The following is a 25156-nucleotide window of genomic DNA, read 5'->3' as shown; positions in this document are numbered from 1 at the left end:
TATTTCAGGTTACCATCAATCTGACAACCCATGCCTACCCAGAAGCCCGACCTCCATACCTTAGAATGGCTCGTACAAAACCAAGGATCCATTCAAACACCTACTCCATAAACTATTTCCCAAAGTAGTAAAAGCACTGCTCCCTCTGGAAGGGAAAGTGTAAAATACAGGATAGAGAAATGGAATGGAATCTATAGGATTCATTTCAAATCTGTATTACAAAGCTTAAAAGGAAGCAGAAAACAGAGAAACGAATTTGAGAGGACGCGTATTGAGGATGGTTTTGAATAAAGTAAGTGCAGGTGCTTGAGGAGATATCTAAAAGACCTTGAGTTGAAGAGAAGTCAGAATAGAAAGACACAGATTTAATGGAAGTGACTCCATACAGTTACAATGAAAAATAGAATAAAGCTACCCCAAAGCAGAAATCTTAAGAACAAGAACAAAGCCTAAGCAATCACTGTACAGGCTGATACAGGAAGAAAGAGAAAGGCCACAGAGGTAGAGATCTCTAGCCCAAAGCTTTCACTAAACTCAAATGCACTGACTCTAGTTTTCTCCCCCTGAGGTACTATTCTCACCACATTCTCTGTATCTAAAATAGAACCCATATTGACCTCCAAGAAGTTCATAATTACTCTTGCCTCCCTGCTATTTCTATTTCCTGAAGTAAACATGTTAATAGCCTAGTATAGCGTGTATCCCTCCATACTTTACATATAGACAAACATGTTCACATATATGTGGTGGGGGAGAGGAGACTGGCTATTTGCTATTATAAAGTCAGAATCACACTATATATCATATTCTGAGACAGGCAATTCTTTCAATATATTTGCATGGACAAACTTCTAATAAACAGATACAGAATTAAGTTGCGGTTTTTAAAAGCTGTATGATGGGCTGGGCACAGTGGCTCATGTCTGTAATCCCAGGACCTCGGGAGGCCAAGGAAGGTGAGTCAAGTGGAGGCCGGGAGAGTTCAAGACCAGCCTGGCCAATATGGTGAAACCCTTTTCTCTACTAAAAATATAAAAAATTAGCTGGGCAAGGTGGTGCATGCCTGTAATCCCAGTTACTTGGGAGGCCGAGGCACAAGAATCACTTGATCCTGGGAGGCAGAGGCTACAGTGAGCCAACATCACGCCACTGCACTCCAGCCTGGGCAACAGAGCAAGACCCTGTGTCAAAAAAAAAAAAAAAAAAAAAAAAGGCTGTATAATTGTTCCACAGAAATTGATGACTTCCACTTTTTTGCCTTTATGAACAATACTGCAATAAACAATTTTTTATTCATATATTTATGCTTTTTTCTTTTTTTTTTTGAGATGGAGTTTCGCTCGTTACCCAGGCTGGCATGCAATGGCGCGATCTCGGCTCACCACAACCTCCGCCTTCTGGGTTCAGGCAATTCTCCCGCCTCAGCCTCCTGAGTAGTTGGGATTACAGGCACGCACCACCATGCCCAGCTAATTTTTTGTATTTTTAGTAGAGATGGGGTTTCACCATGTTGACCAGGTATGGTCTCGATCTCTTGACCTCGTGATCCACCCGCCTCTGCCTCCCAAAGTGCTGGGATTACAGGCTTGAGCCACTGCCCCCAGCCTATTTATGCTTTTATCCCTACTAGACAGTCTTCTAAATCACAGTTACTTAGTGTATAATATGATTTCTTTATAGAAAATTAAAGTTCACCTAAGTGACAGTCCTCTAGAAAGAGGAACTGGAGGTATGGACTGGGCAAGATCTATCTTCCATTGAGTTACCTTTTAGTACTTCTGAAATCTTGTCATGTGTATTTTAAAATAAATTTCAGCCTAGTAGAAATATCAAATCCTCAAAAGTTATAGGACCTCTTCATTAAAAAAACAAAATAAAACTCATTTACTTCTTTTTTAACGTCGTTTATGTTTTTGAGACAGGGTCTCACTGTTACCCAGGCTGGACTTAAACTCCTAGGCCCAAGCAATACTCCCACCTCAGCCTCCTCGGTGGCTGAAACTATAGGCATACACTGTGGTTTATTTGCTTTGCGCTTTTTAAAATTTTTAACAAAGGGTATTTGGGAGTGGGGAAAAGTGTATGCTCCCTTCTGGGTTTTTTTTTTTTTTTTTTTTGAGACAGAGTCTCATCCTGTCACTAGGGCAGGAGTGCAGTGGTGTGATGTCAGCTCACTGCAACCTCCACCTCCCAGGTTCAAGTGAGTCTTCTCCTTCAGCCTCCCCAGTAGCTGGGATTACAGGCGCCCAATACCATGCCCAGGTAATTTTTTTATTTTTAGTAGACACAGGATTTTGTCACACTGGCCAGGCTGGTCTCGAACTCCTGACATCAAGTGATCCACCTGCCCTGGCCTCCCAAAGTCATGGGATTATAGGTTATGAGCCATGATGCCTAGCCTCATCTTGCTTATTTTTTAAACTCCAAAGCTATGACTACTACTGGCCACCTGAAGGGCCAGAGAATCCATGTCCAGAGCTCTCCCAGTCTCCAAACTTTTACAACTAAGCCCAACCTCTTCTGCAGAATAACATACTTCATATACAGAAATATATAAATAAGAGTAGATTTTCCATACAAAATCCCATGAAATATTTTCTTTGATCCAATATAAAAATCTAATGGATACTGCTATTATCTGGTAAGCCCTAACCAGATTACTTGGATGCATTATGAACAAGGAATACAATGACAACCCTGCCCTTGAGGTGCCAGTCTAAATAAAAAACAATGAGTACCATGTGGTAAGGACTACAATGAACTATGCAAAATAAGCTCTGGGAATACTGGACGATGATCCAAAAATAAGAAAGCATAACACTTAAGATCTGTTGAAGTATAATGTTTGCTAGCATGTATTGAGAGCTAACCTATGCAATTACTAAGAGTTCAAAGTGCTTTAAATGTATTCTCTTAATTTGACATAGATTCTTTGGCCCAATTTTGTAGCTGAGGAAATGAGGCACAGAGAAAAGCTAAGCAGCTAGCACGAAAGGGATTCCAAAAGCCAGATACTAAGAATGAAGCAGTCTTTAAGGATAAAGGGGGAAAGGGGGAGGTGCAGGGAAGAGTAAAGGAGAAAGACCTAAGTTCTTTTGGGACATTATCAATTTGTTCAATAAGGCTAAAAAGCTAATGTGAAGACTGGTAAAACAGTGGTTACATAACAAAAGTCTTTGCATTTCATATTCCAAGGGAAATGAAATGACTTGGGCAGGAAAGTTTCCAAGATAAAATTTGTACTTTAGAAAGATCACTGAGGCTAGTTACCTGGAGGAGAATGAATTCGATCTAAATACTAGTAGGGAAGAATAGGGTGATAAGTAACTAAACTTCACTGACATGAAAGGTTACCAACAACATATTAAGTGTTCAAGGCAAGTTACAGAATACAGAGAATATGATTACATTTAAAACATTTTAAAATGCATTGGATATATATATATATATACATAGATATGCCCCAAAATGTTAATACTTACTTCTAAGTGGTAGGATTATTAGCAATTCTCTTTTCCCATTAAGTTCCTGATTTCTGCACACAACAAAGACGGTACTGGTACATTTTTTTTTTAAGGGAAGTATTCAAAAGTTTCAAATATTAGGCCAGGTGCGGTGGCTCACACCTGTAATCCCAAAGCTTTAAGAAACTGAGGCAAGAGGATTTACCAGAGGCCAGAAGTTTGAGATTGGCCTCAGCAACATAGTGAGAGCTCATCTCTACAATAAAAAAAAAAATTTAATTAGCCAGTTATGGTGGCACTTGCCTTAGTCCCAGCCTTAGGCAGACGCATGATTTGAGCCTAGTTTTTCAGGGCTGCAGTGAGCTATGATGGCACCACTGCACTCTAGCCTGGATGACAGAGAGAGACAGTCTCTAAAAGAAAACAAAACAGTTTCAAATATTTAAGTCAAAAAAGAGGAAGACTGAAAATTCTTCATTGGCTTCAAAAATGAACTCATTGATTACCTGGAAAAATGCATTTAGGAGTGCAGTGGTTGACAAAGCCAGATTTCAATAGAGTGAGCATGACTGGGAGGTGAGAAAGGGAAGACCAGAAATGCATGCAGTCAACTCTTTCAATAATCTTACCTGTGAGGCTGGGTACAGTGGCTCATGCCTGTAATCCCAGCACTTTGGGAGGCCAAGATGGGTGAGGTCAGGTGTTCCTGGCCAACATGGTGAAACCCTGTTTTTACTAAAAATACAAAAAAAAAAAAAAAAAAGGGTAGCCAGGCGTGGTGGCGGGCACCTGTAATCCCAGCTACTCAGGAGGCTGAGGCAGAAGAATCGCTTGAACCCGGAAGGCAGAGGAGGCAGTGAGCCAAGATCACATCACTGCATTCCAGCCTGGGTGACAGAGGAAGACACTGCCTAAAAAATAAAAATCTTAGCTGTGGAAGAGAGAAGAGAAATAAAGTAGAATGGAAAGAAAATTTCCATTTTTTTGTTTTAGATATATCCCCAATGGAAAATTACTAGCATCATCAAAAGGTGAAGAAATAATTCAGCAAAAACATGATGTAAATGAAGTCTCTGAGAAGGAAGGAAGTATGAGGGCTTTACAGAAAAATAGAAACAAAAGCTACTCCTATCTATTTGTAACCAGAGGAAAGTAGATCCAAATGATTTTAAATCCTTCCAAGGTTATTTTTGTAGGGTTTCTTTGAAGCGGGTAGGGGAAATTTAAAAGAAAATTGAGCCCAAGCTCATACCCATGCCTGCAATCCCAGCACTGAGGCTGAGGTAGGCAGACTGCTTGAGCCCAGGAGTTCGAGACCAGGCTGGGAAACAAAGCACGAGCCTGTCTCTACAAAAATTACATTAAAAATAAATTTAAAATAAACCAACAAAAAACAAAAATAAAAAAAGGTAAGGGAAATTCATCAAACTGATGGCTTCAATCTTCTCAGAGAAGTAGGCAAATGACAGACAAGATGATAAGGGAGGGTTTGAGGAAACTAAAGAGATTGATGGCTGTTGTGTTCTACGCTAGAGTTTTTTTTTTTTTTTTTAAATAAACTTTAGGAATAATTACAGATTAAAAAGTTACAAAGGTAATACAGAAAGTACCATCAGTTTCCTATAATGTTAACAAGTTACATTACACAATACTTTGTCAAAACTAAGAAACCAACATTGGTACATCACTATTATGTATACTTCAGAGTTTATTCAAATTTCATCAGTTTTTCTAACAATGTCCTTGTTCTGTGCCAGTCTCCAATTCAGGACACCTTGTTGCATTTACCTACAGTATCTCTAAAGACCCAATAAAGATAGAGAAGTGATATGGATACGCTGCGTCCCCACTCAAATCTCATCTTGAATTGTAATCCCTAAAATCCCCATGTGTCAATGGAGAGACCACATGGAGGTAACCTAATCATGGGGGCGGTTCCCCCATGCTGCTCTGGTGTAAGTTCTCATCAGATCTGATTCAGATCTGATGGTTTTATGAGGGGCTCTTCCCGCTTTGTTTGGCACTTCTCTCTCCTGCCGCCTTGTGAAGAAGGTGCCTTGCTTGTGCCTTGCTTCCCCTTCTCCTTCTGCCATGATTATAACCTTCCTGAGGCCTCCCCAGCTATGAAGAACTGTGAGTCAATTAAACTTCCTTGTTTTATAAATTACTCAGTCTCAGGCAGTTCATTACAGCAGTACAAAAATGGACTAATACAAGAGGGAAGCTAATCTGCAAGGTTGTGGGCTTCTTTGTCCAATTTAGCAGTCTGGATACGGGGCAGAGAGCCTACAGGAAACCAGGGTTAGGGTTTTGTCAGCAGAGTAAAGGGAAGAACAAGAAGGCAAAGTAGAAGGTGCTGCTGGTAAAAGTGCGACTTAAGCACTTAAGCACTATAGGGAAGGAAGAAAAAACAGAAGAGAGTTGACAATTAAGATGCTGGTAATGCCAAAAAGCAAGTATAGTAGGAATAAAAATGAAAGCACTAGTAGAACTAGTAGAGATGGAAGTAAAAGTCAAGAAACCAGGAGCCCAGAAGGACTGGATGGATTAGCTACATAGACTCTAAAGTAACCTCACGATAATGGCAGAGAGGAAAATAGAAAAGACAAAGAGAAAGAAAAAAGAAAAAGAAAAAAAAAAGAATCAAGTAATAAGACCACAGGATCCTTTTCTGACAATAATGAAGGGAAGGGAGAGGTGCACTGTCAGACAGCATGAACTTCAGAGGAAAGGGGGTTTTGCAAGAAGATAGAGGAAAAATGGCGAAGCTGACCATGTTGATCTGTCATCTAAACCAGAAAATGTTCGTGTGAAAGGATATTTAAAAACTACATAGAGCAACAGAGGCAAACTAGGCAGAGAAGCCACCCTAATAAAGGAATAGAATCAGCCTGGGAATGGAGAAGGATGAAGACCCTGATTCAGCATCCTGACACGCCATAGTACAGGAAAATCTACTGTTAACTTCAGAGGGCTAAAGGGAAGGTAAAATTACCAGGGCAGAAAGTTACAAGAAAGCCAAAAAACATCTTATGAACACAAATGAGAGATTTAACACAAAAATGACATTTGAAAGAATTCAAGAGAAAAGTCTTAGGAATTAAACTAGAGATTGGGTCAAGGAAAGAAGAAAGTCTCAGTGGTATGAAGATAAGACTACAAAAAAGGATAATAAATAGATGGACTTTCATTCTGGACAATGACAGATGATTACAGGAATACACATGGCATAGTAGAATTAGCAGGCCTCAAGAATTCTCAGAGAACTTGTCCTCACATCTCTCAAAGACAGGAGCCCTCAAACCTTTGAGGAAGGCATCAGAAAAAGACAGTGCCTCTGAAGGAATGTGGGCAAAATATTGGTAGTTCTGAAACCACTCTATTACCCTATCTTTCTCATGTTGAAAGCAACTCTGACAGAGAAGGTGATCGGGGTCTTTCCTTCCTCCTCTGGCCTTTTCTCTCTTTGGCTATTCCATCACTAGGCATAAGGACTTCAAACGAAGGTCTATCCGCATATTTTAAAGTCTTGACTTAAAAACAGCTGAGAGAGGCCGGGTATGGTAGCTCACGCCTGTAATCCCAACACTTAGGGAGGCAAAGGAGTGTGAATCTCCTGAGGCCAGGAGTTTGAGACCAGCCTGGCCAACATGGCAAAACTTCATCTCTACTAAAAATACAAAAATTAGCCAGGAGTGGTGGCTCATGCCTTTTAATCCCAGCTACTCAAGAGGCTAAGGCAGGGGAACTGCTTGAATCCACAAGGCGGACGTTGCAGTGAGCTGAGATTGCACCACTGCACTCCAGCCTGGACAACAGAGTGATATTCTTGTCTCAAAAACAAACAAGCAAAAAACAGCTGAGAGAACATTTCTACATAACTACTTTTTCAGACGTTGTCCATTACTCAGAATTACACATAAGTGACTTCAAGTAATATATTCTTTATGCAATAATACCAATAAGTTGTCTTCTTCAATAAACTGTATCCTTGTACTTGACAGTAAATATTATATAAGCTAGTCTTTTTGTCAACTTCTAAATAACTGAGCTAAATTTAGCCCTCACTGTAAATTATTTTATCTGATTATTAGTATAATTATTTTTCTTTTTCTACCTGTATTTTTCTATCATTTTCAGGACTTCCTCTTTAACTATTCATCTCCTCTTTTGGACCTCATCTATCACTTTATGGGCCTGTGAGTACATTTTCACAGGAGAAGAAAGAAATCAACCACTATCCTTCTTATTGTTGAGTTTACAATAAAGAAAAGACAGACTCTGACCTCTCCCTCTTAGCCTGTCATTTTCTTTCTTTTTTTTTAAGAGACGGCATTCCACCATGTTGGTCAGGCTGGTCTTGAACCTCTGACCTCAAGTGATCCGCACACCTCGGTCTCTCAAAGTGCTGGGATTACAGGCATGAGCCACCACCCCCGGCCTAGCCTGCATTTTCTTACAACCTGGCACAGCCTAGAAAAGCCAAGCAATTTCTGAGCTCAGGAAAACACTTTCAACATGAAAAGGTGGCAAATCTATGTATTAAGTCCCACGTCAGTGAAATCAGCAAGGAGAAGCCAAAGCAGATGCAAAGTAAGATTCCAGCACAGTGTTTGATACTTCCACTTTGAAAGTATTCCCGAATACTGCTTCCCAGAAGTCTTGAAGTCAAATTATTTACCACCATTACTCTACTAAGAACTCAAAACATACACACCTTTGAAAAACCCTTGGATCTTTATTATAAAAATTATGTGGCCGGTCGTGGTGGCTCACACCTGTAATCCCATCTACTCAGGAGGCTGAGACAGAACTGCTTGAACCCAGGAGGTGGAGGTCACAGTGAGCTGAGATCGCCCCACTGCACTCCAGCCTGGAGAAGGAAGTGAGACTCTGTTTCAAAAAAAAAAAAAAAAAAAAAAAAAAAAAAAATATATATATATATATATATATATACTACTACAAATCTCTATTTCCTAGCTATGTAAAACTTACCCAGAAAAAATATGATGAAATCTGGGATGGAGTCCAGCCAGTACTATGTACAGTCTGCCACAAGACTAACACAGCATGAATATCAAGAAACCTGAATCTGCCCCCATTCCCATTCCGTTCCTACATTTTTCCAAAAGCAGAAAAAAAGACCTACTCCCCTAGCACTCTCCACATATACTAAACAAATCAGTAGTTCTGTCTCCACTACAGCAGCCAGCGATTTTTACTTTAGCCAGATCTGGAATAAGATAACAGAAGATTAATAACTTTATTAGTGCAAATTAGTTCAACTACTTCAAAAAAGATTGGTAATATCCATTAAATCAAACTGTATGCCTACCCTGCGATCCCATAACAAACTGCTACACATACACCCAAGGGAAATGAAGTTATATTTCTAGCAAAAGACAAAAGATTCATGGTAGCTTTATTCATAATTGTCAAAAATTAACATTTGGGTATTAGGTCCATCAATGTAAATGTACATCAACAGGCAAATCAATCTGCAGTATACTCATAAATTAAAATATTACTCAGCAATTTAAAACAACAACAACAACAACAACCAGCTGGGTGAGGGGTGGCTCACACCTGTAATCCCAGCACTGTGAGAGGCTGAGAAAGGCAGATCACTTGAGGTCAGGAGTTTGAGACCAGCCTGGCCAACACAGCAAAACCCTGTCTCTACTTAAAATACAAAAATTAGCTGGGCATGGTGGTGGGTGCCTGTAATCCCAGCTACTCAGGAGGCTGAGACAGGAGAACTGCTTGAACCCAGGAGGCAGAGGTTACAGTGAGACTGCAGTGAGCCAAGATCGCACCACTGCACTCCAGCCTAGACGACAGAGTGAGACTGTCTCAAAAAAAAAAAAGAACAAATTACTGATACTCACAGTGATACTGCATAAATCACCCAGATATCACGTTCAGAAAAAGAAGCTGCCTAGAAGAGAATATATACTGTATGATTCCTTTTATGTGATATTCAAGAATAGTATTATGGTTTGGGTATTTGACCCCTGAAAATCTCATGTTGAAATCTGAGATGAGGTCTAATGGAAGGTGTCTGGATTATGGGCAGATCCCTTATAAATGCCTTGGTGCCATTCTCACAGTAATGAGTGAGTCCTTACTTGATTTGTTCCCAAGAGAGCTAATTGTTAAAAACAGCTTAGCACCTCCCTCCTCATTCTCTCTTGCTCCCCTCGCACCATGAGATCTATACATACTGGCTCCCTTTTGCTTTCTGCTGCGAGTGGAAGCAGTCTGAAGCCCTCACCAGAAGCAGATGTTTCTTGTATAGCCTACAGAACCACGAGCCAAATAAACCTCTTTTCTTTATAAATCACCCAGCCTCAGGTATTCCTTCATAGCAACACAAACTGACTAAGACAAACAGACAATAAACAGTGACAGATGTCAAGAAAGTGGTCATCGTGGAAAGAAGGGACTGCTAAACAGGAAGGAGAGCCAGGCGCAGTGGCGCATGCCTGTAGTCCCAGCTACTCGGAAGGCTGAGGTGGGAGAATCCCTTGAGCCCAGGAGTTCTGGGCTGTAGTGTGCTATGCCAATTGGGTGTCCGCTCTAAGTTCAGCATCAATATGGTGACCTCCCGGAAGCAGGGAACCACCAGGTTGCCTAAGGAGGGGTGAACTGGCCCAGGTGGGAAACAGAGCAGGTCAAAACTCCTGTGCTGATCAGTAGTGGGATCATGCCTGTGAATAGCCACTGCACTCCAGCCTGGGCAACATAGCAAGACCTCATCTCTTAAAAAAAAAAAAAAAAAATTAAAAAAAATAAAAAACAGGAAGGAAAGGGAATTGGAGTGCTGGAAAAGTTCACTATCAGAATCTAAGTGGTGATTACAAAAGTATATACTTGTGTAAAAATTTATTGAACTATAAACTTCACATCTGTGCATGTATTTACCATATTTTGCATATCAATTATTATTATTGTCTCTTAGACAGTGTCTCATTGTTGCACAGGGAGTGCAGGGGAGCACCCATAGCCCACTGTGAACTCAAACTCCTGGGTTCAAGCAATCCTCTTGCCTCAGCCTCCCAAAGCACTGGGATTACAGGTGTGGGCTACTATACTCAGCTCCAGTGATTTTTAGTAAAGGTTAAATAAACGATACATGGTTTAGCAGTTACAAATACTTCAAGGCCAAGCATAGTGGCTCACGACTGTAATCCCAGCACCTTGGGAGGCCAAGGCAAGTAGATCACTTGAGCCCAGGAGTTTGAGACCAGCTTGGGCAACACAGCAAAATCTCATCTCTACAAAAAAAAAAAAAAAAAACAACCAACAACAACAAAAAAAATTAGCTGGGTGGTGGTGCATGCCTGTGATCCCAGCTACTGGGGAGGCTGAAGTGGGAGGACCACCTACCTGAACCCAGGAGGTTGAGACTGCAGTGAGCTGTGATCATGACACTGCTGCTTCAGCCTGGGCTACAGTCCCTTTATCAAAAAAACTTTAGTGAGCATGAAACAAAACTATCTAAACTACTTCAAATGAACACCTTCTCATAAGATATTAAATTCATTCCCTGCTTAAATTTTGGCCATTAAAAACAACAACATCAACAACAACAACAACAACAAAACACCAGCCAGGCGTGGTAGCTCATGCCTATAATCCCAGCACTTTGGGAGATTGAGGCGGGCAGATCACATGAGGCCAGGAGTTCAAGACCAGCCTGGCTGACACAGAGAAATCCCATCTCTACTAAAAATGCAAAAAAAAAAAATTAGCCAGGTGCAGTGGCACATATCTGCAATCCCAGTTACAGGGGGGGCAGAGGCATGAGCACTGCTTCAACCCAGGAGGTGGAGGTTGTAATGAGTCGACATCATGCCACTGCACTCCAGCCAGAGTGATGGAGTGAGACTCTGTCTCAAAATACAAAACAAAACAAAAAACACCATTACCTTGATAAAATAATCTTCAAATCTGTCAGCTCCTAAGCCCATAAAGAGGTCTACATTAAAATGAAGCAAGACTCATTCACTAGGCAAAAAGAATGTAGGTCTCCAAATGCTTTTTTTTCCCAAATGTCAGAAAACAGTTAAGTACGAAGATGAAGAGGAAAAGTCCAAACATGAGGGGGACCCACATCATTTATAATAATAGTAAAAGACTGAAGCAATCTTGTAAAAGCGGCACATTCACTCAACAAAAGACAGCTATATTAACATTTGCTAACAGTATAGTTACACATATGTCTAAAAAGAGGCAAAAAGAACACAAGACAAAGGAATATTAGAGGTGAAATTAATGATTTGTCCTCTATCATAACTTGCAATAATATTCTTTTATTAATTTATAACAAAACATATTTTAATTATCACAAAAAGCATAGGCCTGGCCTGTTGAAATAATTTATTTTTTGAGACAGAGTCTCCACTCTATTGCCCAGGATGGAGTGCAGTGGCACAATCTCAGCTCACTCCAACTCTGCCTCACGGGTTCTTGCAATTCTCCTGCCTCAGCCTCCTGAGTATCTGGGACTACAGGTGCACACTGCCGTGCCTGTCTAATTTTTTGTATTTTAGTAGAGATAGGGTTTCACTGTGTTGCCTAGGCTGGTCTCAAACTCCTGAGCTCAGGAAATCCGCCCGCCTCAGACTCCCAAAGTGGTGGGATCAGGTGTGAGCCACCATGCCAGGCCAATATTTTTACAGTCCCAATATAAATGTCACAGAAAGTTATCACTCTTTTCAACATTAACTTGATTTAAAACAAATTTTAAGGTTAAAAAAAAAAGGGAAATTCTACTCCCATCTATTATGGCAGAAAACACCCTTTCCCTTCTGCATCCATCTCATCTGGCAATACTAAATCTCTTCACTAATAAATATGCAAACATTTTTGAGTAATTTTTAAAGTATGATCTGTTAACACATTTACTGATGGCAAAACTTCATGAGGCAAACTTAGGCTTCAATTATTCACTTTATTACTAAAAATTTAACCTAAGGAACTAGCCAAAAACTTTTTTTCCCCCAGAAAGTCAACAAAAGTCCAAGAAATTGTCTATATCTACTTGGCCCATACGCTATAATGAAACCTAACAAAACATTATTTCTACGTGAATTTTTTTATCCCCCTCCCCCCAATTTCTACATGAATTACCCTTTCTATGGCATATATTCAAAAAAATTATAGATACTCTGCTGGCTTTTCTCCTTACTAACAGGAATTTAAATTTCTAATTTACAGTATTGTGATAAACACTGCAACCCAATACAATTCTGAATCATTACCTATGCCATGAAATTAAGATCAGCCTTACTTCTAATAGCCCAAAACTGGGGACAATCCAAATGTTCATAAATAATGTTATAAACAAATACTGTAAAGTCACACCTTAGAATATTCTAAAGTCACACCTTAGAATATTCATGCATGCAACAACATGGATGAATCACACATAATTATGTTAAGCAAAAGATGCCAGACCCTCAGTCATAAAAAAGAAAAAGATCATGTCCTTTGCAGGACATGGATGGAGCTGAAGACCATCACCCTTAGCAAACCAATGCAGAAACAGAAAACCAAATATCACATGTTCTTCAAAGTAGGAGCTAAATACTAAGAACAAATGGGCACATACAGGGAAACAATGCACACTGAGGCCTCTCGGAGGGTGGAGGGTGAGGAGTGAGAGGAGGGAGAGGATCAGGAAAAATAACTAATGGTTACTAATCTATACAACAAACCCCCACGGCACACGTTTACCTATGTAACAAACCTGCACATGTTCCCCTGAACATAAAAGTATTAAAAAAGGGGGAAAAAAAGATGTCAGACCTAAACATGATTTCCATTTACATGAAATTCTAGAAGACGCAAATATTAATCAATAGTCACAGAAAACAGAACAGTGGTGGGAGAGGAAAAATGACTACAAAGAAGCTGGGAAAAACTTCTGGAGAAAATGAAAATGATACATATCTTGACTACAGTGACAGTTATACTAGTGTGTGCATTTTTGAAAACTCATCAAAATATACACTTAATGAGTATACTTAAAATGAAGGTATTTTATTATATGTTAATTATACCTCAGAAAAATTATTTTTAAACAGCCTGCAACCCCCAAAACACAGTGTATCCCAAAACTAAGCTTTAATATTTATTGTATGTTAAATTGCCTTTCTTTAAAGGTATTGAAATAGACGTTAAATAAAATTTTAGCTAAAACTTGTAACTGAAGAATATTATCTACAACTGTACTATGGACATAGCAACTATTAGCCACATGTGGCTATGTAAAGTTAAATTAAGATTAACTAAAATTTTAAAATCAGTTCCTCAAGGGCACCAGGGAGAATAACTTTACAGTGGACAAACCTAACAAAGATTGAAGGTCAACATCAAGGATGATAAATCATGCTGACATATGTTCTCTTGATACGATGAAAATGGCACTTTGTGATCTTCCTCTAAAAATCCATAACCCCAGTCTAACCATGAAAAAAAAAAATCCTAAAAGAGAGGCATTTTACAAAATAACTTGACTGGTACTCCTCAAATTTGTCAAGGTCATCAAAAACAAGGAGTCAGCAAAACTCCCTGGTAGCTAACAGAAGCCTAAAAATGCATGACTAGATATAATGTAGCATCCTGAATGGAATTTTGAAACAGAAAAAGATACTAGGTACAATTAAGGAAACGTAAATAAATGATGGACTGTAATTAATGACAATGTATCAATATTGGTTTATTAATTATAACAATGTACCATAGTAATATAAAATGTTAGTAACAGGAATTCTGCATTATCTTCTCAATTTTCTGTAAATCTACAACTGTTCTAAAAACTAAAACCTATTTAATTTTTTAAGTTATAATTAAAAAGTTAAGGCTGGGCCCAGCGGTTCATGCCTGTAACCTCAGCACTTTGGGAGGCCGAGGACTGATCCCTTGAGGTCAGCAGTTCAAGACCAGCTTCACCAACAAGGTGAAACCCTGTCTCTACTAAAAATACAAAAAATTACCCGGGCATAGTGGCAGGAAGCTTGTAATCCCAGCTATTCGGGAGGCTAAGGCTGGAGAATAGCTTGGACCCAGGAGGCAGTAGATGCAGTGAAGACAGATTGTGCCACTGCACTCCAGCCTGGACAACAGAGCAAGACTCCGTCTCAAAAAAAAAAGTTAAGGTTTTTCTACATTTTTTTAAAATGCAGTTCCTCAGTCACACCAGCTAGTAGCATCTCAAGTGCTCAACAGAAACAAGTGGCTAGTAGTTATAGTACTGAATGGTAGAAGTTCATAGAACATTTTCTTCATAGCAGAAAATTTTAACTCATTCTAACTTATAAACAAATTCTTATGTATTCAGCACTTAAAAACTCTCAGTAATATCTAAAAACCCTCAGTGATACTTTTACTCTAATTTCAATTTCAAACTTTTTTTTTTTTTTTTTGAGACGGAGTTTCGCTCTTGTTACCCAGGCTGGAGTGCAATGGCGCAATCTCAGCTCACCGCAACCTCCGCCTCCTGGGTTCAGGCAATTCTTCTGCCTCAGCCTCCTGAGTAGCTATGATTACAGGCACGCACCACCATGCCCAGCTAATTTTTTGTATTTTTAGTAGAGACGGGGTTTCACCATGTTAACCAGGATGGTCTCGACCTCTTGACCTCGTGATCCAACTGCCTTTTTTTTTTTTTTTTTTTTTTTTTTTTGAGATGCAATCTCGCTCTATTGTCCAGGCTGGAGTACAGTGGTGTGATCTTGGCTCGCTGCAACCTCCACCTTCTGGGCTCAAGTGATTCTCCTGCTTCAGCCTCCTCAGTAGCTGGGGTTACAGGTGTGTGCCACCATGCCAGGCTAATTTTTGTACTTTTAGTAGAGATGGGGTTTCACCATGTTGGTCAGGCTGGTCTCCAACTCCTGACTTCGTGATCTGCCCACCTCGGCCTCCCTAAGTGCTAGGATTATAGACGTAAGCCACTGCGACTGACCCAAACATTTATTTTTTAAATCGCTTTTTATATCAATGTAACATATATGAATGTAACACTGAAAACTGTTCCACTCCTCAAAGCAGCAGTTTACAAAGTGAAATCTATGGACCTCCCAACTCTTTCAGGGGCATCTATGATGGATTTTCATAATATTACTATTATAAAATACTACTGTGATCTTACTTGCTAGTTTGAAAATTTTCTACTGCAAAAACTAAAATATTATTTACATTTTTCAATGTGTTGACACTTGCACAGACTGTGCAGTGATGGATAAAACTGCTGGCACCACAGCATGAAGTTAATTACAACAAACTATACCAGCAGTCACTGTATTCTTCACTGCCTTGTGGCATGCACTCACGAGAGAGGGGAAAAGAGCCACTGTTATTAAGAATGCCCATTATGAGGCAGTAAAAACTATTAATTGTATTAATCTTGATACCATTAATATTCTACAAGATGAAATGGGAAATAATGCATTTCTACTGCATATTGAAATCATGAAGAATGACACTTAATGCAACTGTTTTGGGTTACAAGCTCAACTAGCTGCTTTTTTTCACAGAACATAATTTTGACTTGAAAGAACAGCTGCACACAATACAGCTGTCTAGACTGGGGTATGTAGCAGGCATTTTTTTCAAAATGAATGAGACTGTCACTTCAAGAAAAACAATTCAGAGTACCTATTGCCAGTTAAAAAATTTGACCTTTCAAGCAAAAATTAGGATTTTGGAAAGTTTCTATTTGTCACCATGAGTTAGACAGTTTTCCGACACTTAAAAGCTTTTCTGATAGGTGCTAATTTCAATGAAAGTGATTTTTTGATACTGTATGATGTAAAATATGCATTCAACACGGAACACAGACCAATAGATTTTATATTTACAGATGTCAAATAATTTATTGATATACTCAGATTTCACATTGCAACTAATGTTTAAAAAAAATACTTGATTACAAATTAAACACACACACACACACAAACACTGCTACTGCAGGATCAAAGAATATCTGCAATTATCTGTAAAAGCTATTAAAATTCTCTCTGTTGCAACTATATACGTATCATTGTAAGGATAAATTTCCTTAATATACTTCAACCGAAGTAATAAACAGCAACAGACTGAATGCAAAGGCCAATAATAACCCAGTTGCCTTCTATAAAGCAAGACATAAAAGAAATTTGTAAAAAGGTAAAACAATGCCAATCTTATCACCAGATTTTTAGAAACGTTTTAGAGAACAGGTATGTCATATTAAAAATATATTTATGTCAGCATGTGATGAGTTTGTTATATTTAAATGAACTAATACTTTTTAAATTTCTTTATATGATAAACAGATGGATATATATATAAAAAAAACAAAAGCTCTTTGGGGCCCTCAATAACTTTTAAGAGGGTAAAGAGGTCCTAAGATCAAAAAGTTGATTAACATCTATCACAGAGTAAGAAAAAAATGACAAAGCCTGGGCAACATGGTGAAACCCTGTCTCTAAAAGAAAATACGAAAAATAAAATAAAATAAAATTAGCCAGGCATGGTGGCACACGCCTGGAATCCCAGCTAGTCAGGAGGTAAAGGTGGCAGGATTACTTGACCCCAGGAGGCAAAGGTTTCAGAGAGCAAAGACTGTGCCATCACACGCTAGGCTGGGTCTTAAAAAAGACCAGGATGCTGTCTTAAAAAAAAAAAAAAAGTTGACAAATAAGAAACACATAAATAAACTTAGAACATACATACCTACATACCCTAGAGAGCATATCAAAGGGCATACAATAAGGACACCAAGATCTGGCCAGGCACAGTGGCTCATGCCTGTAATCCCAACACTTTGGAAGGCCGAGGTGAGTAGATTACCTGCGGTCAGAAGTTCCAGACCAGCCTGGCCAACATGGTGAAACCCTATCTGTACTAAAAATACAAAAAATTAACCAGGCATGGTGACAGGTACCTGCAATCCCATGTACTTGGGAGGCTGAGGCAGGAAAATCGCTTGAACCCGGGAGGCAGAGATTGCAGTGAGCCAAGATTGCACCATTGCGCTCCAGTGAAACTCCGTCTCCAAAAAAAAAAAACAAAAAACAGAGAACACCAAGATCCAAAACGTGACACTTACTCAAAAAGTATCCAGTGTTTTCAAACTGTACCTTTTCCAAGTACAGAAAGACTTTTCACATTTTGGATTTTACTTAAATGATTGTTTGACTGCCTCTCTCATTAGGTTGTAAGGCCCATGAAGATAGAACAGTAGGTGCTTTCCTCAACCACCAAGGCTAGTCCAGCACCTGGCATAAGGCAAACATTCAAATATTTACCAGGTTTAAAACGTTTTTTTAAGATAAAAGACCCACAAACAGAACTCACTGACATGTCTATTCAAAACTCACAAGATGGCTGGTATGGTAGTTGATACCTGTAATCTCAAACGCTTTAGGAGGCCAAGGTAGGAGGATTACTTGAGGCTAGAAGTTCTAAACCAGCCTGGGTAACATAGCGAGACCCCCCCCATTTCTAATTTTTAAAAATTAGCTAGAGCCCAGGCACAGTGGCTCATGTCTGTAATCCCAGCACTTTAGGAAGCCAAGGCAGGAGGACCACTTGAGCCCAGGAGTTCAAGACCAGCCTGGACAACATGGTAAGACTTCATCTCTACAAAATATTTTTTTTCCCCCAGGATGGAATCTTGCTCTGTCGCCCAGGCTGGAGTGCAACTCGGCTCACTGCACCCTCCACCTCCAGGGTTCAAGCGGTTCCCCTGCCTCAGCCTCCTGAATAGCTGGGATTACAGGCACGTGCCACCATGCCTGGCTAATTTTTTTTATTTTTTTAATAGAGATGGGGTTTCACCATGTTGGCCAGGCTGGTCTCAAACTCTTGACCTCATGATCTACTCACCTCAGCCTTCCAAAGTGCTGAGATTACAGGTGTGAGTCACCGTGCCCAGCCTCTAAAAAATGTTTTAAAAATTAAAATGGGCTGGGTGCAGTGGCTCGCGCCTATAACCCTAGCACTTTGGGAGGCTAAGGAGGGTGGATCACCTGAGGTCAAGAGTTTGGGACCAGCCTGGTCAACATGGTGAAACCCCGCCTCTACTAAAAATACGAAAATTAGCTAAGCATGGTGGCATGCGCCTATAATTCTAGCTACTCAGGAGGCTGAGGCAGGACAATCACTTGAACCCAGGGGGGTGGAGGTTGCAGTGAGCCAAGATGGTGCCACTTCACTCCAGCCTGGGCAAAACAAACTCAGCTCAACAACAGAAAAAATCTCAATGGTAGAAGTAATACAAAAGGCTGAAGAAGAGGATCAGATTCCAGAACTACAGTAAGGCTCTCTGATTCACTGATCTTGCAGGATGGCTGTTAATCTAGTTACACTGAAGACACTTGGCCATGGTTTGGGCAGTACCACAAGTCAATTCCCAAGAAACTGATCATGAGAGCCCCTGGATATGGCCAGGCTTCAAGACCTAAGCCTTGATTTATCAATTAGGAAGTACCAAGACAATTCCTCGTCAGTGAGTACAACCAAATTCTTGTTGTACAGGAGGAATTTTAAACCTCACAAATTTCTGCCAATTCCTTGTGAGTCTGCACAACCAAAGGACCAATACTGAAGAGACCACAGCTCCCAAAACTTCCTCTAGGCCCAGGAGAACTTGAATAAAAGGCGCTTTGTTCCCAAAGAACATACCACAATATCACTAGAGAAAGAAAATGTATTGCTGTTACTATCGTCCTTCCTACTGTTTCTGAAAAAAATATAAACATTTCTCCTTCTCTTTCTTCCTTTTAGTGAAAAGAATAAAATTAGCAAAAATGAACTATTTTAGGAAAAGTTACAGTGCCATCAACACTGCCACATCATTTGATAACCTTACCATAAACCAATGTTTTCCTGACAAGGTCTTGCTCTGTTACCCAGGTAGGAATGCACTGGTGCAATCATGGCTCAGTGCAGCCTCAAACTCCCAGGCCCAAGGGATCCCCCAACCTCAGCCTCCCAAATAACTGGGACCACAGGCATGAACCACAATGTAAAGCTGACTTTTTATTGATTAATTGATTGATTGATTGATTGAGATGGAGTCTTGCTCTGTCACCCAGGCTGGAGTACAATGCCTCAATCGCAGCTCACTGCAGCCTCCACCTACCAGGTTCAAGAGATTTCTCCTGTGTCAGCCGCTGGAGCAGCTGCAATTACAGGTGTGCACCACCACAACTGGCTAATTTTTGTATTTTCAGTAGAGACGGGATTTCATCATGCTGGCCAGGCTGGCCTCGAACTCTTGACCTCAAGTGATCCGCATGCCTCAGCCTCCCACAGTACTGGGATCACAGGCATGAGCCACCGTACCCAGCCAAACTTTTTTATTTTTGTAGAGATGTGACCTCCCTATGTTTTCCAGACTAGTTTCAAACTCCTGGGCTCAAGTCATCCTCCAGCCTCAACCTCCCAAAGTGCTGGGATTACAGATGTGAGCCACGTTGCGCCCAGTTCCTCTAAAAATTTTACACAAAGTATGCAGAAATCTTTTTAAATCTCACAAAGTTCTGAATATGTCTTATGTCAACATCCAGATTTAAGAAAAAGTACAATATGAGAAAACTCTTCTACCTTAAAAATGAGTTCAGCTCCAGTCTACTCTGGGTGAAAAAAGTCTCATTAAGTCACATTCGTGGACTCTCGTTAGATACATTGCTCTGTAATAAACCACTTTTATTAGTGATTTCTAGCCTTTGGGTCAAAAATGTAGACATACTAATACAACGAAATTTAAGTAATCAAGTATTAGTTAAGCAATTAGATGTTGCCAAGTATATATGAGCTACAAACAAAAATAAATAGCACAGTGTCTCACGCCTGTAATCCCAGCATTTTGGGAGGCTGAGGCGGGCAGATCACCTGAGCTGAGGAGTTCAAGACCAGTCTGGCCAACATGGTAAAACCCCGTCTCTACTAAAAATACAAAAAATTAGCCAGCTGTGGTGGTGCACTCCTGTAATCCCATCTATTCAGCAGGCTGAGGCAGGAGAATCGCTTGAGCCCAGGAGTCGATGTTGAAGTGAACCAAGATGGTGCCACTGCATTCCATCCTGGGCAACAAGAATGAAACTCCCTCTCAAAAAATAAAAATAAAGGCTGGGCACGGTGGCTCATACCTGTAATCCCCAGCACTTTGGGAGGCTGACGCAGGCAGATCACCTAAGGTCGGGAGTTCAAGACCAGCCTGACCAATATGGAAAAACCTCGTTTCTACTAAAAATACAAAATTAGCTGGGCATGGTGGTGCATGCCTATAATCCCAGCTACTTGGGAGGCTGAGGCAAGAGAAGCACTTGAACCCAAGAGGTGGAGGTTGCAGTGAACTGAGATTGCACCACTGCACTCCAGCCTGAGCAATAAGAGCAAAACTCTGTCTCAAAATAAATTTTTAAAATTTTAAAAATAAACAGGATTTCAAAATGTTGTATTAAAAAGTTTGCTTCAGTATTTAATTCTAGAATATAAAAACGTATTATTTCAAAAGTTTATACTGTCTCACTAATCCTTTCCCAAAAGTGACAATCCCCATTACTACTCAATAATGTGAACAGAGTCAACCTTTCAAATTCTATCTGGCTTCCTAATACTCAAGTGTAGCTTAATACTATAAAAAGTACACAGAAATTAAAATTTATAAAAAACAATCACTGTAAAGTAAATAACCAATGAATTTTTCCACATGAAGCTTCTCCTTTGCTTATGTCTGCTTGCTAAACCTTTACTCAGCCATTCCTCTAAACCTCCAAAATCAAGAACTTTTGTTAAAAAAGTGCAGTAAGAAGTCCAGGCATGGTGGCTCACACGTGTAATCCCAGCACTTTGGGAGGCCGAAGCGGGTGGATCATTTGAGCCTAGAATGATCCACCCGCTTCGCCAACATGACAAAACTCCCTCTCTACTAAAAATTGGCTGAGTATGGTGGCGAATACCTGTAATCCCAGCTACTCAGGAGGCTGAGGCACGAGAATCACTTGAACCAGGGAGGCAAAAGCTGCAGTGAGTCGACATCACACCACTGCACTACAGCCTGGGCAACAGAGCAAGACTCTGTCTTAAAAAAAAAAAAGCACTAATAAATTTCAACAAGTGTGCTTGGTAAGATCCACTGGCCTCATTCACCAAAAGATAGATAGGCAGATGTTAACCCTTTACAACAGACAAAACAAAATGTACTATGTGTGCAAAGCTACACACAGGACATTTTTCTGGAATGTTAGAAACGGAAAAATATCTAGAAGCTTCTCTGGGAGTACGCCTAGAACAGCCGCCATTTTACCTTCTCTGAGACCTGCCCCACCATTAGGAGGGAGACCTTTCAGCTGTGTTTGCACTTCTAGACTCCAACCTCATGTGCATAACTAATTTGATCAATGACAGAACTGAACCAAGTTCAACCAGTCAAATTTCCCCCCTTCCAAGAATCTGAAATGTAGACACTGCTAGCAATCAGTTGGCTACTGGCACTAGAGCTTAAGTTCATAAGTGGCTCCAAGAATTAAGTGGTCCTTTGCTACCATGTGTTTGTTAAAGCAGAAAAAGCCAGACTGCACAAACACAACTAAAACAGGACAAAAAGATACAAGAGAGGACATTGGCCAGGTGGCAGAAAAGTGCTATCTACAAGTACTATGGCTCCTGAAAGCTTCCTAGTTTCTGGTTCACGTCCCTCATGAAGTCAACTGCTCTTCGGTTCTTTACAGTACCCCACCTTCAAAGCATTCCTCCTTGTTTCTTGCCAACAAAAAATTATTATGGCAGTTTAAGACACAAATTCATACCAGGATCGATTCAGAAAGGTATGTTACTCTTATTGTTCATAAAGGATCTGACAGGTACCAGGGAAGAAGTTTCTACTCACTACCTAAAACCTCAGGAGAAATAATGGGGCAAAAGTAACTGAAACCTAAAAGCAGAAATCACCTACTTGCAAAAACCCTCTGGCTCTGTGCTTCCCTTTCACACTTACCTGTTCAAAAATTCTGCTGGTTCACAGCAGGAGATTTGAGCAGACTTTCTTCAGATCCTTTTAACACTGTAAATAAGAAAAATATTAATATAAATCACCCAGCAACCTCTTAGGAAACTTTAAAAGCACAACTTTTCATCACGAATATACTTTGCAGAAAATGGCTTGCAAACCTGGTCAAAAGATTAGATCACCTGGTGTATTTATAAACTAGATACCCTAACATCTAGAAAGACTCAGTAGCTCTACAGTGGAACTGAAAACTATATTTAACAGAAGTCCCAAGTGATTCTTATGAAGCTGACAAATGAACACCTCCATCGGGTTTCAGGGAAGTGATTACTTAGGGTTTTTATTCAAAACCCTATTACAGGGACTTGATATTAACTTTTAAAACCTACTGCCAGGCACAGTGGCTCATTCCTATAATCCTAACACTTTGGGAGGCTGAGGCAGGTAGATCAATCGAGCCCAGGAGTTCAACAGCCTGGGCAACATGGCAAAACTCCATCTCTACAAAAAACAGAAAAATTAGCCGGGCATGGTGGCACATGCCTATGGTCCCAGCTACTCAGGAGGCTGAGGTGGGAGGATCACCTGAGCGAGCCTAGGGAGGTCAAAGCTGCAGTGAGCCGCATTGTAGCACTGCACTCCAGCCTGGGTGACAGAGTGAGACCCTGTCTCAAAAAAATAAAAAATAAAATATATCTAACAAAATAACAACAGCCACATCACAGCAATATGCATCCTACCCAAATAATCACTAATCCCTTATAAATATGATCATTGCCAAAATGTCCAGGGAGCAAAGCTCCAAGTGTGATTTCAGTTGCGAAATCACAACCTGCCTTTAATGCTCTGTTGGTACAGTATCTTAAAAATCCACAAGCTGGTGATATTCCAAGTGAACTTAAGTATAATATTTTCAAGTAGTTTCTTGGCTAAAATCAAATGATACTTTGCTGCTACTAACAAGTCAAAGAACAATAATTAACAATAAAAGTTGACGATTTCATTAACTATAGAAAAGCAACTAGACAGAGAGATTTATTATTTTCTTTTGAGACAGAATCTCACTCTGTCACCCAGGCTGGAGTGCAGTGGTGTGATCTCAGCTCACTGCAACCTCCGCCTCCTGGGTTCAAGCAATTCTCTTGCCTCAGCCTTCTGAGTAACTGGGATTACAAGTGTGCACCACCACATCCAGCTAATTTTTGTATTTTTAGTAGACATGGGGTCTCACCATTCTGGCCAGGCTGGTCTCGAACTCCTGACATCGAGTGATCTGCCCACCTTGGCCTCCCAGTGTGTGGGATTACAGGCATGAACAACTGTGCCTAGCCAATTATTTTCAAAATGGGGTCTTACTTTTGTTTCCTCGGCGAGAGTGTACTGGTGCAATCAGAATTTGTTGTAGCCTTGACTTCCTGGGCTCAAGCGATCCTCCAGCCTTAACCTCCTGAGTAGCTAAGACTATAGGTGTGTACAGCACACTCAGCTAATTTTTAAAAATCTTTTTTAGAGATGGGGGTCTCGAACTCCTGGGCTCAATTGATCCTCCTACCTCAACCTCCCTAAGTGCTGGGATTATAGGTGTGAACTACTGCACCCAGCCACAGATGCGTTTATTATCCATTTCTCCTTCCCTTTCCTCCTGCCCTCAAAAAAAATACACAGTTCAGGGAGTAAAGTTAGATGACCTTTGGACATTATAACATGGATACTTTTTTTGCATAATTAAATGAGAGGTGAATGTGACTTTCTCAAAGTATTTGGTGGGGAGCAGTGGCTCTGGCCTATAATCTCAGCACTTTGGGAGGCTGAAGGAGGGGGGTGGGGTATCATTTGAGGCCACAAGTTTAAGACCAGCCTTGGCAACACAGTAAGACCCCATCTCTATAAAGAATATTGGCCAGATGTGGTGGTGTGGTCCTGTAATTCCAGCTACTTAGGAGGCTGAGGCAAGAGGATGGCTTGAGCCTAGGAGGTCAAGGTTGCAGTGAGCCGTGACTGCATGGCTCACTGTGCTCCAGCCTAGGTGACAGAGCAAGGCTCTCTCCAAAAAAGACAGGGTCTTGCTCTATCACCTGTCTGGAGTGATGAGGTGCAATCACAGCTTACTGCAACCTCGACCTCCCAGGATACAAGGTCTTGCTCTCTATCACAGGCCACAGTGAACCGAGATTGGGCCCCTGCACTGCAGCCTGGGCAACACAATGAGATTCCATCTCAAAAAATAATAATTAAGCTTAAGTTAATTAAACCCCATAGTTAACCAGAAAACACAATTAGGTTCCTTATTTAAAGTAGGGAAATAGGTAATACTTTGAAATATTTTTATAAAATAAAGTTTGGTCAATTAAGAGAACATTCTTTGTTTTTCAAACCTCTCTCCTCTTTTCACCTCACACAAAATTATAGGCAATTCAATAAAGGTATCGCTTTACATTTCTGCATAATTAATTTAGTATATTTCTCATTCATCTGAGAGCATGAACAAAATGTAAAAACAGTATTTGGTCAAGAAACACTGCAACGCAAACTATAAGCAAGTTTATACATGAAATAAAAATCTCTAGTTTTAAAGAGATATAATTTTTCAAGGCATTAAAAATGAATGGAAACCTTAGATTTTTTTTATCTTATTTTAAACTTCTGTTTATTTATTTTTCATTTTATATATTTGTTTGTTTTATTC

General features: G+C 40.1%; 1 protein-coding gene across 5 annotated transcripts in view; it reads right to left on the bottom strand.

The window, feature by feature from the left end:
- GIGYF2 (GRB10 interacting GYF protein 2) overlaps positions 1 to 25156 on the bottom strand; it is a 167262-nt gene that overhangs the window by 138320 nt on the left and 3786 nt on the right. For all 5 annotated transcript variants that reach the window (XR_013519161.1, XM_008999715.6, XM_002749903.7 and 2 more), the window contains one exon: positions 22459 to 22524. The gene's annotated coding sequence lies outside the window, so the exon portion shown is untranslated. The remainder of the gene's footprint in view (positions 1 to 22458; positions 22525 to 25156) is intronic.

This window comes from Callithrix jacchus, chromosome 6, assembly GCF_049354715.1.
Source record: "Callithrix jacchus isolate 240 chromosome 6, calJac240_pri, whole genome shotgun sequence".
Taxonomy (NCBI): domain Eukaryota; kingdom Metazoa; phylum Chordata; class Mammalia; order Primates; family Cebidae; genus Callithrix; species Callithrix jacchus.
Note: the sequence above shows the minus strand (reverse complement) of the source record. Positions and strands in the feature narration are given on the sequence as shown.